The sequence below is a fragment of the Sciurus vulgaris genome, assembly GCF_902686455.1.
Source record: "Sciurus vulgaris genome assembly, chromosome: 7".
Classification (NCBI taxonomy): Eukaryota; Metazoa; Chordata; class Mammalia; order Rodentia; family Sciuridae; genus Sciurus; species Sciurus vulgaris.
This window is the reverse complement of record NC_136467.1, coordinates 18973816-18979815: the sequence shown is the minus strand read 5'-3', so window position 1 is coordinate 18979815 and position 6000 is coordinate 18973816. Positions and strand designations below refer to the sequence as shown.

At 37.0% G+C, this 6000-nt stretch overlaps 1 pseudogene across 1 annotated transcript; it reads left to right on the top strand.

The window, feature by feature from the left end:
• Window positions 1–394: 394 nt before the first annotated feature.
• LOC306665215 (neudesin-like) lies at window positions 395–1084 on the top strand (annotated as a pseudogene). Its single transcript has one exon. The product of its transcript is annotated as a neudesin-like (transcript).
• The last annotated feature ends 4916 nt before the right edge of the window (window positions 1085–6000 follow it).

Genomic DNA, 6000 nt, shown 5'->3' with positions numbered 1-6000 from the left:
GAATCTCAGCTCAAATCCACAAGACGCATGCTCAGTAGCCAGGTTGACCAGTATTTGCTCCCTCCTCACCCAGTGTCAACTCTGTTCCTCTCTCTGGAGATCCACCTTTTCTGCTTATTTATTATCTCTGTTTCTCTTAATTTGGTCTGTGACTCTATGTTTGTATACTTTATTTTTCTTTACTAAGACATGCAATCTGACTCCAAAACGCCATGCTTTACAGGCCTAGAACCCTTATGAACTAGTCATAGATTTTACCTTAATTCAAAGGTTCAATAGACATATCAATTTAGCTTAATTTCTGAGCATGTTCTAATCTGATGTGATAACAGTATGAAAACTCATATAAATAATGCTAACAAAGCCCATCAAGAAAAAAGGATGAGGCCTCACCATGGTGGGCCCGGCGCCCAGGTGGTGGCCGCGGCCGCTGGCAGCGCTGGCCCTGGTCTTGGCGCTGGCCCAGGGCGCAGCCCAGGCCCTGCAGTCGCGGCGCCCAGCCAAGCCGGGGCCCTGTGCGGCTCTTTGCTGAGGAAGAGCTGGCCCGCTACAGCGGGGAGAAGCAAGATCAGCCCATCTACTTGGCAGTGAAGGGAGGGGTGTTTGAGTCACTTCCAGAAAGGAGTTTTATGGACGAGGAGCCCCCTACAATGCCTTGACTGGGAAGGATTCCACCAGAGGGGTGGCCGAGATGTCCCTGGACCCTGCAGACCTCACCCATGATACGACGGGTCTCACAGCCCAGGAGCTGGAAACCCTGGATGACGTGTTCACCAGGGTGTACAAGGCCAAATTCTCCCAGCCTGGGGAATTCTCAACGAGGACAGTAGCCCCAACCTGGACCTCAAGCCCGAAGATCAGACCAATTTGACATAAAGGACGAGTTCTGATGGTCCAGCTGCTGGAGGAGGTTCTTGGGAGAGTAAGCTGGGGAATCAGTGCTCCTGAAGCCTCTGAGTCACCTGGATCTTTTAAATAAAGCAGAAATGATCCTGGAAGAGTGAATGCTTTTTATTGTCCTCCGTCAAGTGTTGCCTGCAGGGTATTCCTGCCTGACATCAGCGAGGGTGCTAATAATAGCCCTAGTGGGGCTAGTCAAGTTGGCCCTCTCACAGTGACCGAGAGGTGACCTTCATTTCTTTATACTTTTCTATACTTGCCAAGTTTTCTTCTGTGACCATGTGTACTTTATAATAAGAGAAAAAATAAACTTCCTGTTGTTGGAAAAGGAAAAAAAAGAAAAAGAAAAAAGGATGAGTCAGGTAAACACCAAAAATATGTCTATGGTATGTCTATGGTTAGTAAATGTCTACAGAACATTGACCTAGTTGCCATGATTATATATATATATATATATAGAGAGAGAGAGAGAGAGAGAGAGAGAGAGAGAGAGAGAGAGAGAGAGAAGGAGAGAGATGTTAAGGAAGCATTGCTTAAGTGCATATGCTAGACCACACAGCATCATGCAAAAGTTCCAAAGGGAGATAAAATGCAAGACGAGATCGAAAAATGAATGGACAGTAAAATTTATCTAAAGATAATGAAGCAGGATGCTTGGTGCAAAAGAATCAACATGTGCAAAGAGTTATGGAGGAATGTGATACCTAGAGGCAACTATATGTATTTTAATATACTTGCTTACAGGTTGCCAAGGAAATAACAAGAGATAAGTCTAGAGTTAGGTAAGGATCATATTATAGACTATTAATCGTGTTCATTAAGGAATATGGTTTTTATCCTAGAAGGGATTATAATCTACTGGGGAAATTTAAGAAGAGTTATGACATGAAACACTGATAGGACAACAACATCACATTTATAACACAGTTAAAATGCTAAGAATACTATTAACAAGAGCTACCATCTATCGTTATCATCATACCAAATGCTTGACATGCAATATCTCAACTAATTCTTACAAAACTCCATACCCACATGTGGTAGCACACACTTATAATCCTAGCAATTCAGGAGGCCGAGGCAGGAGGATCAGGAATTTGAAGCCAGCCTCAGCAATTTGGAAAGAACCCTCAGCAATTTAGCAAGACCCTGTCTTAAAATAAAAAATTAAAAGTGCTGAGGGTCTATCTCAATGGTAGAGTGCCCCTGGGTTCAATCCTCAGTACCAAAAACAAACCAAAACAAAAAACACCCTCCATAAAATAGATACTGTTAGTTCCCCATTTTTTCAGACAACATTATCACACCATTAAGTACAGAACCATAATAAAAACAGAATTTTAGGGGAAAAACAGATTAGAAATTGAAAAATAGTTACTCTGTTGTTGCTTTAATCCCTGTCTGAGATGACTAGGCCTTAATCCGAAGCAGTAAAGTAAATAGGAAAAAGGAGAAGAAAGACTGGATAGAGAGGGAATATAAAAGTCAAAAACAAGAACTTGCTGTTCTGAGCAGACACAAGCAAAAGGGAAGAAAAGGTAGTGAATAATAACTTCAAAATGTCTGTCTTGGGCATCTGGGAAGATAAAAGAAGAATTGAGGAGAATTATGTTGGATCGAGTCAACTGTGATATACAAAAGTAGAAATTTCTGGGGGAAGGAGAAAGTGCTCAAGAGAAACACAAAAAATGTAATTGCTCAGATGAAATGGAAAAGTGTTTCTCACTCATAAAATCCTAACACGGGTATTTCAGGTTGGTGAATTGCTCCTTCCCAGGTAGGTATTTAGGCATCCAGACCAGTGATTGCTTTTCTATATTCAATCTGGGGTTTCTCTAGGGTCCTTGCTTGGAGAAAAGTGGAAATTTGAAGCCAGAAATTTGAGGATAGAGCAAGTGAAGGATGATGTTCTTTCTAATTATACTCCACACATGAGCACCACCACATGTCCCCGTCTACTGCAATGGGATCAGGAAACATAATCTCTGATTTGCTTGACACAAACAGCTTAAATTCTACTATTATGGGAGAATGACCAGTAGCATTCCTCCCTAAGGTAGTATTTGGAAAGTTTAAAGTCACTTAGGAAGAACATGGAAAGTGAGAAGAAAAGGAGGCCACGGATGGAACTGGAATATTATTAGTCCTTTCATTCTAGATTCTCTTGTTTTTTTTTTTTTAATTAATTTTAAATTGGTACATTTTAATTATGCATAATAGTAGAATTCATTGTGATATATTTGTACCTATGCATAACATAATTTGGCCAATTTTATTCCTCAGTTCCTCCCCTTTCTCTCTCATCCTTCTTCCCCTTAGTCCACTTTCTCTACTCTACTGGTCTCCCTTCTATAGATTCTCTTGTCTTTTAAATTTTGAATTACATTTCTTTTTCACTTTTTTCAATTTGGTAACCTGACTGTTCATTGTGCTTAATGATATAGTATTCCTTGATTAGAAATAGACCCAATTTCACTTACTCATCCAAAGTCATCACCCCATCACCAAAAGCACAATGCAGCTTTGGCCCTCCTGACCTTCTGCAAAGTCTACTGAAGAGCTGGCCCAAAGCAGAGAAAAGACATATTATGAAACATTGGTATAATAGATAATTTGTAGTATGTTAGCTAAACAAAGGTTACCAGGGTTTGGAGATGATGGTAATCTAACATTAACAAGATAGAAGTTCATAGGCATACAAGCAATGTAGTTTTAAAACATTACATTCATAAGGGGAGAAATAGAAGGCCTTGCTCAACAACAGTTAATATGAAAAGAACTTGACTACATGAAAATAACTTGAATTTTATTTGACCACAAGATCAATATTCAGGAACACTCTGATGCAGCTGCTAAGGAAGTAATGCAATATTAAGCTTTATTGGTAGGTTTGGCACGCATGACAAAACAATGATGTACATTGTTCATTTGACATTGAAGTTTTGAGCATGCCACTCTAGTATTTATGCCTTGCACTCACACTTGACTCTTTATCTCTCTTACCCCTACATCAAATTATTATCAAGCTCATCTCTTCCACTTTTCAAGGATATTTCATGACACTCATGGTATTGAATTGGAATAGGAGGTTATCAATATGAATTCATTATATATAATTATGTATCGTAGAATAAAAAAAAATACTTGACAGAGAGAGGTACAAACATACACACACACACACACACACACACACACACATACACACGCACATACATTTCTTAGCAAAAACCCACAAGAGCAATGAGTACATCAAATGCAGACCTTTGTTTCAAAATGTTATTTTTTTACTTAAAAGAACAAGAAATTCTTAAAGAAATGGCCAAGTCAAGGGCTGGGACAAGAAAACTACAAAATTAGCCTGGAACATTTTGTAAAAGTAAGAAAGTGCTAAAATAATAATAAGAACATGTAAAAAAAAAAAAACAGTATTCCCTTTAATAGATACTAAAACGAGTAGACAAAATCACATTTGAAGAGAAAGAAGATATTTACAAAGTAATTTCAGAGTAATCTCCCACAAATTACTTTTTAATTACAAAGAGAGAAACAGTAACTTTATAGTGATTAACCTGACAACCATAAATTTATTTAAGTAATCAAAGCTAATACCACTAACAGTAAAACAAATTGACATTGTTTGCTTCCTGATAGGCTACCCTGAGAAGGACACAAAATCACTTTTATGGCATTACAAGAAAAAATATAAAACTGAAGCTAATTGTGAAGAAATAGAAAAGAAATTTGAACTGATGGATATTCTAGAAAGTTGCTTGTTTTATTCTCCCAGAAATTAAGTTCATGAAAGAAAAAGAAAGGCTGCAGAACTATTTCACATAAAAGTAAACTGAAGAGCTAACAAAACTACCTGTGTTCCTAATTGTATTCTGGAACAGAAAAAAAAAAAAAAAAGGTATTAGGGAGTTATTAGAAAATCTGTGAAATTTAAATGAAAGGCACAACTTAGATAATAATATTGTATTGATATTGTTTCCTGGTTTTGACAGAAGAACTTACATTATGTAAGATACGGTGCTGAGAAAATATATCCTGAAGTATTTGTGCATGAAAAGAAGAGAGAACAAATAAGTAAATGGGACAAAATATAAAGAATCATTGAATTTAGGAAAAGGGCATAATAGAGTTCTTTGTTATATCTTTTGCAACTGTTCTGTAAGGATGATTCTAAAATTAGAAACTTAAAAAGATATGAATCTGACTCAAGTAATTAGCAAAAAGTTTATTGAATTTGGTATATACTTTCAATGCAAAATAATCTACTAATGTAGGAACTTCCATCTGCTATGTAAAAAGAAAAAAATGGAAAAGATCATGAACTGTTTTGTTTACATTAACATTGTGCTCTTGTTTGATATCATTTATGTTTTAACCCATACTAGCAAGATCATATCATCCGGCAACCTCCTGGGTAGTCAGCTGTCAGTAACAGAGTTTCCAAGAGTAGGAAAAATACAAAACCATCTAAAAGATTATGTTTACAGATGCTAAGAAGCCAAAAATGTGCTACAGATTCACTGTATCTTGGGCAGTTTCATATTCAGGAAGAACACTTTTGCCATAGCTAATATCAGAGAGAATTATCATGGGCTATGACAGCCTTAGGGTTAAATTCAACACCACTGGTCACTAGACAAATTTTAAAAGATATCACATATTTTGTATAGTTATATTCCTAAAAGCAACCCTACAAAGAAAATATCCCAATTTTACAAGCAAACTAAAACAGATAGATTGAATGACTTTTCCAAGGTCACACATCCTATAAAAATTTGAGCTAGAACTTGAACACTGTAGCACCATGCAAAGCAGTACTTGTTCTCTTTTCCCCTTTTCCTACTAAGTGAATGACATGAAGACCCTAAAGACCAAAAATATTTCAAGGAAGACTTGGCTCAGGAAGGACAGGTAAAAGAAAAACAACAGAGTCCATATGGTTCTTCTAGAAATCTGTCACTAAGAAACAATCTACCTTGCACAACAAAATTCATGTCCAAAATATTATTCACACTGGCAAAAGTATATTTAAAACAAGTTAAGAGTCAAATAATAAGTCGAACATGATGGCACACACCTGTAATTTCA